This window comes from Macaca mulatta, chromosome 11, assembly GCF_049350105.2.
Source record: "Macaca mulatta isolate MMU2019108-1 chromosome 11, T2T-MMU8v2.0, whole genome shotgun sequence".
NCBI lineage: Eukaryota > Metazoa > Chordata > Mammalia > Primates > Cercopithecidae > Macaca > Macaca mulatta.
In genome coordinates, this window is record NC_133416.1 from 29,440,659 (window position 1) to 29,452,479 (window position 11,821).

Consider the following 11,821-nt stretch of genomic DNA (forward strand, 5'->3'; position numbering starts at 1 on the left):
ATAGGCCCCGGTGTGTGATGTTCCCCTTCCTGTGTCCAAGTGATCTCATTGTTCAGTTCCCACCTATGAGTGAGAACATGCGGTATTTGGTTTTCTGTTCTTGTGATAGTTTGCTGAGAATGATGGTTTCCAGCTGCATCCATGTCCCTACAAAGGACACGAACTCATCCTTTTTTATGGCTTCATAGTATTCCATGGTGTATATGTGCCACATTTTCTTAATCCAGTCTGTCACTGATGGACATTTGGGTTGATTCCAAGTCTTTGCTATTGTGAATAGTGCTGTAATAAACATACGTGTGCATGTGTCTTTATAGCAGCATGATTTATACTCCTTTGGGTGTATACCGAGTAATGGGATGGCTGGGTCAAATGGTATTTCTAGTTCTAGATCCTTGAGGAATCGCCACACTGTCTTCCACAATGGTTGAACTAGTTTACAGTCCCACCAACAGTGTAAAAGTGTTCCTATTTCTCCACATCCTCTCCAGCACTGTTGTTTCCTGATTTTTTAATGATTGCCATTTTAACTGGTGTGAGACGGTATCTCATTGTGGTTTTGATTTGCAATTCTCTTCAGTGATGATGACCATTTTTTTATGTGTCTGTTGGCTGTATGAATGTCTTCTTTTGAGAAGTGACTGTTCATATCTTTTGCCCACTTTTTGATGGGGTTGTTTGTTTTTTTCTTGTAAATCTGTTTGAGTTCTTTGTAGGTTCTGGATATTAGCCCTTTGTCAGATGAGAAGATTGCAAAAATGTTCTCCCATTCTGTAGGTTGCCTGTTCACTCTGACGGTAGTTTCTTTTGCTGTGCAGAAGCTCTTTAGTTTAATTAGATCCCATTTGTCAATTTTGGCTTTTGTTGCTGTTGCTTTTGGTGTTTTAGACATGAAGTCCTTGCCCATGCCCATGTCCTGAATGGTATTACCTAGGTTTTCTTCTAGGGTTTTTATGGTATTAGGTCTAACATTTAAGTCTCTAATCCATCTTGAATTTATTTTCATATAAGGAGTAAGGAAAGGATCCAGTTTCAGCTTTCTACTTATGGCTAGCCAATTTTCCCAGCACCATTTATTAAATAGGGAATCCTTTCCCCATTTCTTGATTTTGTCAGGTTTGTCAAAGATCAGATGGCTGTAGATGTGTGGTATTATTTCTGAGGACTCTGTTCTATTCTATTGGTCTATATCTCTGTTTTGGTACCAGTACCATGCTGTTTTGGTTACTGTAGCCTTGTAGTATAGTTTGAAGTCAGGTAGTGTGATGCCTCCAGCTTTGTTCTTTTGGCTTAGGATTGTCTTGGCAATGAGGGGTCTTTTTTGGTTCCATAAGAACTTTAAAGCAGTTTTTTCCAATTCTGTGACAAAAGTCATTTGTAGCTTAATGGGGATGGCATTGAATCTATAAATTACCTTAGGCAGTGTGGCCATTTTCGCAATATTGATTCTTCCTATCCATGAGCATGGAATGTTCTTCCATTTGTTTGTGTCCTCTTTTATTTCACTGAGCAGTGGTTTGTAGTTCTCCTTGAAGAGGTCCTTTACATCCCTTGTAAGTTGGATTCCTAGGTATTTTATTCTCTTTGAAGCTATTGTGAATGGGAGTTCATTCATGATTTGGCTCTCTGTTTGTCTGTTACTGGTGTGTAAGAATGCTTGTGATTTTTGCACACTGATTTTGTATCCTGAGACTTTGCTGAAGTTGTTTATCAGCTTAAGGAGATTTTGGGCTGAGACGATGGGGTTTTCTAAATATACAATCATGTCATCTGCAAACAGGGACAATTTGATTTCTTCTTTTCCTAACTGAATACCCTTTATTTCTTTCTCCTGCCTGATTGCCCTGGCCAGAACTTCCAACACTATGTTGAGTAGGAGTGGTGAGAGAGGGCATCCCTGTCTTGTGCCAGTTTTCAAAGGGAATCCTTCCAGTTTTTGCCCATTCAGTATGATATTGGCTGTGGGTTTGTCATAAATAGCTCTTATTATTTTGAGATATGTTCCATCAACGCCGAATTTATTGAGAGTTTTTAGCATGAAGGGCTGCTGAATTTCGTCAAAGGCTTTTTCTTCATCTATTGAGATAATCATGTGGTTTCTGTCTTTGGTTCTGTTTATATGCCGGATTACGTTTATTGATTTGCGTATTTTAAACCAGCCTTGCCTCCCAGGGATGAAGCCCACTTGATCATGGTGGATAAGCTTTTTGATGTGCTGCTGGATTCGGTTTGCCAGTATTTTATTGAGGATTTTTGCATCGATGTTCATCAGGGGTATTGGTCTAAAATTCTCTTTTTTTGTTGTGTCTCTGCCAGGCTTTGGTATCAGGATGATGCTGGCCTCATAAAATGAGTTAGGGAGGATTCCCTCTTTTTGTATTGATTGAAATAGTTTCAGAAGGCATGGTACCTGCTCCTCTTTGTACCTCTGGTAGAATTCGACTGTGAATGTGTCTGGTCCTGGACTTTTTTTGGTTGGTAGGTTCTTAATGATTGCCTCAATTTCAGAGCCTGTTATTGGTCTATTCAGGGATTCACCTTCTTACTGGTTTAGTCTTGGGAGGGTGTATGTGTCCAGGAATTTATCCATTTCTTGTAGATTTTCTAGTTTATTTGCGTAGAGGTGTTTATAGTATTCTCTGATGGTAGTTTGTATCTCTGTGAGGTCGGTGATGATATCCCCTTTATCATTTTTTATTGCATCTGTTTGATTCTTCTCTCTTTTCTTCTTTATTAGTCTTGCTAGCAGTGTATCAATTTTGTTGATCTTTTCAAAAAAACAGCTCCTGGATTCATTGATTTTTTGGAGTGTTTTTTGTGTCTCTATCACCTTCAGTTCTGCTCTGCTTTTAGTTATTTCTTGTCTTCTGCTAGCTTTTGAATGTGTTTGCTCTTGCTTCTCTAGTTCTTTTAATTGTGATGTTAGGGTGTTGATTTTAGATCTTTCCTGCTCTCTCTTGTGGGCATTTAGTGCTATAAATTTCCGTCTACATAGTGCTTTAAATGTGTCCCAGAGATTCTGGTGTGTTGTATCTTTGTTCACATTGGTTTCAAAGAACATCTTTATTTGTGCCTTCATTTCGTTATGTGCCCAGTATTCATTCAGGAGCAGATTGTTCAGTTTCCATGTAGTTGAGCGGTTTGAGTGTGTTTCTTAATCCTGAGTTCTAGTTTGATTGCACTGTGGTCTGAGAGACAGTTTGTTATAATTTCTGTTTACATTTGCTGAGGAGTGCTTTACTTCCAACTATGCAGTCAATTTTGGAATAAGTGTGATATGGTGCTGAAAGGAATGTATATACCGTTAATTTGGGGTGGAGAGCTCTGTAGATGTCTATTAGGTCCACTTGGTACAAAGCTGAGTTGAATTCCTGGATATCCATGTTAACTTTCTGTCTTGTTGATCTGTCTAATGTTGACAGCGAGGTGTTAAAGTCTCCCACTATTATTGTGTAGGAGTCTAAGTCTCTTTGTAAGACTCTAAGGACTTGGTTTATGAATCTGGGTGCTCCTCTATTGGCTGCATATATATTTAGGATAGTTAGCTCTTCTTGTTGAATTGATCCCTTTACCATTATGTAATGGCCTACTTTGTCTCTTCTGATCTTTGTTGGTTTCAAGTCTGTTTTATCAGAGACTTGGATTGCAATCCCTGCTTTTTTTTTGTTTTCTATTTGCTTGGTAGATCTTCCTCCATCCCTTTATTTTGAGCCTATGTGTGTCTCTGCACATGAGATGGGTCTCCTGAATACAGCACACTCTGTATTCAGATGGGTCTTGACTCTATCCAATTTGCCAGTCTGTGTCTTTTAATGGGAGCATTTAGCCCATTTACATTTATGGTTAATATTGTTACATGTAAATTTGATCTTGTCATTATGATGTTAGCTGGTTATTTTGCTGGTTAGTTTTTGCAGTTTCTTCCTAGCATTGATGGACTTTACAATTTGGCATGTTTTTGCAGTGGCTGGTGTCAGTTGTTCCTCTCCATGTTTAGTGCTTCCTTCAGGAGCTCTTGTAAGAGAGGCCTGGTGGTGACAAAATCTCTCAGCATTTGCTTGTCTGTAAAGATTTTCTTTCTCCTTCACTTATGCAGCTTAGTTTGGCTGGATATGAAATTCTGGGTTGAAAATTCTTTTCTTTAAGAATGTTGAGTATTGGCTCCCACTCTCTTCTGGCTTGTAGAGTTTCTACCAAGAGATCCGCTGTTAGTCTGATGGGCTTCCCTTTGTGGGTAACCCGACCTTTCTCTCTGGCTGCCCTTAACATTTTTTCCTTAAGTTCAACTTTGGTGAATCTGACAATTATGTGTCTTAGAGTTGCTCTTCTCAAGGAGTATCTTTGTGGCATTCTCTGTATTTCCTGAATTTGAATGTTGGCCTGCCTTGCTAGGTTGGGGTAGTCCTCCTGGATAATATCCTGAAGAGTGTTTTCCAACTTGGTTTCATTCTCCCCATCACTTTCAGGAACATCAATCAGATGTAGATTTGGTCTTTTCACAAAGTCCCATATTTCTTGGAGGCTTTGTTAATTTCTTTCTACTCTTTTTTCTCTAAACTTCTCTTCTTGCTTCATTTCATTCATTTGATCTTCAGTCACTGATACCCTTTCTTCCAGTTGATCGAATTGGCTACTGTAGCTTGTGCACGTGTCATGTAGTTCTTGTGCCAGGGTTTTCACCCCATCACGTCATTTAAGGCCTTCTCTATGCTGTTTATTCTAGTTAACCATTCATCTAATCTTTTTTCAACGTTTTTTGCGTGTTTGCAATGGGTTCAAACATCCTCTTTTAGCTCGGAGAAGTTTGTTATTACCGATCATCTGAAGTCTTCTCTCAACTCGTGGAAATCATTCTCCATCCAGCTTTGTTCCATTGCTGGCAAGGAGCTGCATTCCTTTGGAGGAGAAGAGGCGCTCTGATTTTTAGAATTTTCAGCTTTTATGCTCTGGTTTCTCCCCATCTTTGTGGTCATATCTACCTTTGGTCTTTGATGATGGTGACATACAGATGGGGTTTTGGTGTGGGTGTCCTTTCTATTTGTTAGTTTTCCTTATAACAGTCATGACCCTCAGCTGCAGGTCTATTGGAGTTTGCTGGAGGTCCACTCCAGACCCTGTTTGCCTGGGTATCACCAGCAGAGGCTGCAGAACCACAAATGTTGCAGAATGGCAAATGTTGCTGCCTAATTGTTACTCTGGAAGCTTCGCCTCAGAGGGGCACCCGGCCGTATGAGGTGTCAGTCGGCCCCTACTGGGAGGTGCCTCCCAGTTAGGCTACTCGGGGGTCAGGGACCCACTTGAGGAGGCAGTCTGTCCATTCTCAGATCTCAAACTCCATGCTGGGAGAACCACTACTCTCTTCAAAGCTGTCAGATAGGTACGTTTAAGTCTGCAGAAGTTTCTGCTGCCTTTTGTTCAGTTATGCCCCATAGCCATTTTCATGACACTGATTCTTCCTATCTATGAGCATGGATTTTTTTTCCATTTGTTTGTGCCCTCTCTTATTTCCTTGAGCAGTGGTTTGTAGTTCTCCTTGAAGAGGTCCTTCATGTCCCTTGTAAGTTGTATTCCTAGGTATTTTATTTTCTTTTTAGCAATTGTGAATGAGAGTTCACTCATGGTTTGGTTTTCCACTTGTCTATTTTTGGTGTACAGGAATGCTTGTGGTTTATGTACATTGATTTGCATCCTGAGACTTTGCTGAAATTGTTTACTACCTTAAGGAGTTTTTGGCCTGAGATGATGGGGTTTTCTAAATATGCAGTAATGTCATCTGCACACAGAGACATTTTGACTTCCTCTTTTCCTATTTGAATATCCTTTATTTCTTTCTCTTGCCTGATTGCTCTGGCCAGAATTTCCAGTATTGTGTTGAATAGGAGTGGTAAGAGAGGGCATCCTTGTCTTGTGCCAGTTTTCAAAGGGAATGCTTCCATCTTTTGCCCATTCAGTATGATACTGGCTATGGATTTGTCATAAATAGCTCTTACTATTTTGAGATATGTTCCATCAATACCTACTTTGTTGAGACTTTTTAGTTTGAAGTGGTGTTGAATTTTATCGAAGGCCTTTTCTGTATCTATTAAGATAATCATGTGGCTTTTGTCATTGGTTCTGTTTAAGTGATGGATTATGTTTATTGATTTGCATGTGTTGAACCAGCCTTGCATCCCAGGGATGAAGCCAACTGCATCATGGTGGATAAGCTTTTGATTTGCTGCTGGATTTGGTTTGCCAGTATTTTATGAGGATTTTTGCACTGATGTTCATCAGGGATATTGGCCTGAATTGTGTGTGTGTGTGTGTGTGTGTGTGTGTGTGTGTGTGTCTCCACCAGGTTTTGGTATCAGGATGATGCTGGCCTCATAAAATGAATCAGGGAGGAGTCCCTCATTTTCTATTGTTTGGAATGGTTTCAGAAGGAATGGTGCCAGCTCCTCTTTGTACCTTTGGTAGAATTTGGCTGTGAATCCATCTGGTCCTGGGCATTTTTAGTTGGTAGGCTATTAATTACTGCCTCAATTTTAAAACTTGTTATTGGTCTATTCAGGGATTTGACTTCTTCCTGGTTTAGTCTTGGGAGGGTGTAAGCGTCCAGGAATTCATCCATTTCTTCTAGATTTTCTAGTTTATTTGCGTAGAGGTGTTTATAGTATTCTCTGATGGTAGTTTGTATTTTTGTGGGATCAGTGGCAATATCCCCTTTCTCATTTTTTATTGTATCTATTTGATTGTTCTCTCTTTTCTTCTTTATTAGTCTGGCTATCTATTTTGTTAATCTTTTCAAAAAGCCAGTTCCTTGAGGCTATGATTTTGAGACTAGCTTGGCCAACATGGTGAAACCCTGTCTTTACTAAAAATATAAAAATTAGCCTGTGTGATTGCGCATGCCTGTAGTCCCAACTACTTGGGACACTGAGGCATGAGAATCACTTGAACCCAGGAGGTTGTGGTGAGCAGAGATCATGCCACTGCACCCCAGCCTAGGCCACAGAGTGAGACTCTGTCTCAACAACAACAAAAGACTATATAGAGCACACTCTCACTCTCAGAAGTCCCCCAGAATGCACAATACATTATATGGTTCTCATTATATCTGTTCTTGTTAGGTTAGAAGAAGTAGAACAATCTGTCACTGCTCAAAATAAAAGAAAACGTCAAAACAATTTGAAGAAATTATTAGTATTATAAGTGTCAGGCTGTTCTTGATTTGTGAGAAACAGAAATGTACTGTGTTTTGAAGGTAAACATGAGATATTCAGGCTTTGAAACTTGCAAACATTTCAAAGGACAGAGGACCTACCTCTCCATTTGGCAAAAATTTTTCTTTTTAATCTCAGCAAAGCTAGATAAACTCCTGAAATCTTACATGTTCTGGAAAATTACCTAGATGCTAGTCTGCTTTCAACTGAACCAATTTGGCTTTTTATAGTTAGGACTTGAAGGATGAATATTTATCAATCTATGAGACTTAAAATTCTTTTCAGCCAGCTGTGAACCCAAAGGCAGGTGCCAGGATCAATGAATGAATCCGGATTAAATAATTTGCCCAGTTTATATCACTTGAGAAATCAAATTATTATCTAAGTTTTGTTTAGAGTAAATGTTTAATGTTTTAAATATATATATATATACACACATACATATATATACCTCATAAGCTATTACTGTCATACAAATACAGCAGATGTAATACTTTAATAGAGATCTGTGCTACCTACTTACTGAGCTTTTCTTTATATTTTCCCCATCTTTACTTTCTCATTCTCTCTCTTTCTTCTTGGACAAATTGAAAGTAAGTTGCAGATATCATGACACTTCTATCCTTAAATATCTAAATTTCCTAAGAACCGAGGACATTCTCCTACATAGACATTATATTCTCATTATGCCCAGCAAATATTCGATCATATTATCTAATGTACAGTTCACATTCAGAAAAAGAAATGCCCTTTACCATAGTTTTTGTTTTGCTTTTGGTTTTGATCAAAGATTTCATCAAAAATGGCTCACGCCTGTAATCCCCGCACTTTGGGAGGCCGAGGTGTGTGAATCACCTGAGGTCAGGAGTTTGAGACCAGCCTGACCAACATGGAGAAACCCCGTCTCTACTAAAAATACAAAAAATTAGCCAGGTGTGGTGGCAGGTGCCTATAGTCCCAGCTACTCAGGAGGCTGAGGCAGGAGAATGGCATGAACCCGGGAGGTGGAGCTTGCAGTGAGCCGAGATTGCGCCGCTACACTCCAGCCTGGGCAACAGAGCAAGACTCTGTCTCAAAAAAAAAAAAAAAAAAAATTACAAAGAGCAATTGGTTGTCATGTTTCTTTCATCTCTTTTATGAGCTCTCTTGTCTCCCTGTCTTTTTTGTGTTTTCTTATTTTGTGTTTTATGATGTTAACATGTTTTAAAAGTCAAAGACAGTTGTCTGGTAAAATGTGCTATAGTCTAGATTCATCTAACTGTTGGTGTCCTCATAATTAGATTCAAATTAAACATTGCTAGCAAGTGTACATTGCTGCTCTTCAGAAGGTGCATGATATTAGCTAGGTTAAGTTTAATCACTTGGCTAAGTTGGTGTTGACCAGACCTCTCCATTGTAAAGGTGCCTAATCCTCCTGATGACTAAGAAGGCACCTGCGGGGTCATCTTAGAGACTATGTGCATGTTTTTTTTCCCTGACAGTGATTCACTGAATGGTTTTAGCATCTATTTTTGATCCTTATATGAATCAATTATTACATTGCTGGTTGAAATATGGTACTAACTTGATTTCTAAAGTCATTTTAATGAAGAAAAATTCTCCTTTCCATCCCCATGCCCTGCTTGAGGAAAATCTTGGCCCCAAAGATGCATGACAGAAGGATCGATGAAAGTGAAACTTGAAAACAACTATCCAAACACACATTAACTATGAAGATGTTTGAAGGGTTTTCTTTTCCTTTCTGAGTGGGTATGTGGGAAACCTCTACCCTAGGGTGAGAGCTCTTTCTTTTAGAGATTTGTACTTAAATTAATCTTTACTCATGCAGATGAGGGAAAACTAAATAAATTGCCATTCTGATTTTCTTTTGGAGTGAGAGAATTCAGTAGTAATGAGATGAATTTTCTTTCAATGCCACAATCTGAAAAGCTATGGTGTATACCATACCATTTGAAAATGTCTTAGAAATAGTTCTTTATAAAGCATATTATATTGAAATCAAATGGGCATTAAAACCATGGAATTCCTTTGAAAGGTGGAATAAAGCCGAAATTGTTTTGTCCTGGTACTTCTTGATCTAGGCTAATAATCCTTTGGGGGAATTTATCCTGAGGCTTTTTACTCATTCTGCTCATGACTGGCTCACTCAGTGAGTGTTATCTGATGAAGATCTTATTTCACTTCTGAAAGCACAGCGTTGTTCTATTTGTTTGAGGTATTAGTAGGTGGCAGGAAAAGATTGACTCCAGGCATTGCAATATAAAACCCACCCATTCATCTTGAAATTGGAGATTGTCCTGTATGCTATATAAGTTCTCCTACTTGCAATTTATAATGAGGAGATATATTTTTGAAGCAATTAACTGTTCCTTTTAAGTCAACAAAATTGTTCCTTATTATTGGAGTAAGGACTTTAGCACTCTCTAGGAAATCATTTATAATTTGCTTTATTTTTCTTTTGTTTCATAAGAGGATTTTAGACACTGTTCTTGTGGCCAGTTAGACTTGTACCCATGCATCCTCTTGAGCCGTGAATTTGCTAGTCTCAATCTCCTGGGCTCAAGTGATCCTTGAGTCTTGGCCTCCCAAAGTGCTGAGATTATAGGCATGAGCCACTGTGCCTGGCTGATAACATATTTGAAACTATAATGAAGAGATACTGAGATATTTCTTATTTTAAAATACTTTGTCCTGCTTTCTAATACATAGCATGACACTCAACCTCAAAGGGCATGGAAGGCTTACTTTATTGTAAAGGCTTGAGGGGACATTGCTTAAATTTTAGGGACAGGTTCATACCTGCCAAGCAGGTTTATAAAACACTGATGAATAAACACAAGTTTGTCAGAAATCTTACTAAAGAACAGTGCATCTTAGTCCGTGTAGACAGTCTTCTAAAGTATTTTGGTGGAGTTTGTCCTAGAGCTTAATTACCAGAGTAAGAATTAAAATAAGAAAACTGGTTGCAAGTCTCTTGAGAGTAAGAGATGTCCTCTTTCTTTCAGGCCTATCACAGCGTCTAGTCTAAAGCAACAGTAATGCTCCAGGCATATTTGTTCAATTAAATTTTCAATTTAGTTTCTGAATTCCTTTAGTCTTAATAGATTTCTCAATTGACAGGTGGCCATCTCGCTTGACTCTACTTGATGGCCATGTTCTCTTCTTGTCTGCCTCCCTTTTCATTCCTATTTCTGACCTGTCCAGTCACTTTTGACTTAAAGAATAACAACTCTTTAAGCTGTTGTATTTGACTTTTTAAAAATTATATAGACAGGATGTATTAAGAACATATAAAGAATTACATAAAGTCAGAGAGCTAGGTTACTCAGTACTAAACACCATGTTAGGATTTTGTTTTTCTGTTGTTGTTTTTTCTTGAGACAGAGTCTCGTTCCGTCGCCCAGGCTGGAGTGCAATGGTGCTATCTCAGCTCACTGCAGCCTCTGCCTCCTGGGTACAAATGATCCTCCTGCCTCAGCCTCCCAGGTGTCTGGGATTACAGGCACCTGCCACCACACACACATGGCTAATTTTTGTATTTTTAGTAGAGACAACATTTCACCATGTTGCCCAGACTGGTCTCAAACTCCTGACCTCAAATGATCTACCCACCTCGGCCTCTCAAATGCTGGGATTACAGGCGTGAGCCACTGCACCTGGCACACTGTGTTAGGATTTGCAATAAAAAGGAACTAAGACCTAGTACTTGTCCTTGAGAGCTCACAGTCTACAGGTAAAATAGATCTATAAAGAGGACTGAAAAGTACAGGTCGTGGCAAGAAAGTGGCAGGGCAGGGACTAGGGGGCAGCTAAAGGAGGGTCATGATCCTGTTCTGAGGGATCAGTATTATCCCATAGTAACTCTAGAGCAGGATCTTTAAGGATGAGTTTCCCAGGCAGTCAGGGAATGCAGAGGGAAATCCCTATGGTTTTTTGTGTTGGCTACAGTGAGGAGCAAGAGGGTCCCCTTGGGGAACTTGGTAAGTATAGATTTTAAGATTTGGGAGAAGAGAAGGGCAAGGTGTGGCAGATGTTACTAGATGTGGTAGACATGCCAAGTTTGGGAAGGAGGCATATGGGTTGGATCTAGACGGAAGTGGATGGAAGTTGGGGAACGGGTGTGGTGATAGGACTCTAAATCTTGGTGAAGTCAAAGAGCAGGCAAGGGTGGAGGAGTGTGTTCAAGTGAGTTGTGGGTTAGGCAGGTGTTCTCAGGGAGGCAGAAGAAGTGAGAGGTCTCAGGGTGTGACCTTGAGTGTATATTCCTAAAAGGCCCCTATTTTTTTTTTTATCTCCTCCCTCCTACTGTACTGCCTTTCCTGGGCCATATTCACCACACCATCTTTCACATGCATTATTAACCAGTCAAGATCTCATACCTCCATTCCATACTAATTAAAGTCAGTTAAAGTCCTCCACCTTAAATAATCTCATTTATAACTTAAAGAATCTCATATAGGAAACCTTTTACAACCAACCTCCCCATGCTGAATGGGTTATTTTTTTCATTAGAACTCAGTATTTACTCACTACAGAGTATTATAACTCATACCCTTTATAATCATATGTTTGCCTAACTTTATGTCTTAAATAAGTTGCTTGAGCCTAAAGAGTGAGGG

At 39.3% G+C, this 11,821-nt stretch overlaps 1 pseudogene across 1 annotated transcript in view; it reads left to right on the forward strand.

Moving 5' to 3' along the window:
* The window catches only part of LOC710887 (liprin-beta-1-like), a 79,488-nt pseudogene that overhangs the window by 7,601 nt on the left and 60,066 nt on the right, over nt 1–11,821 (forward strand). The window lies entirely within an intron of this gene.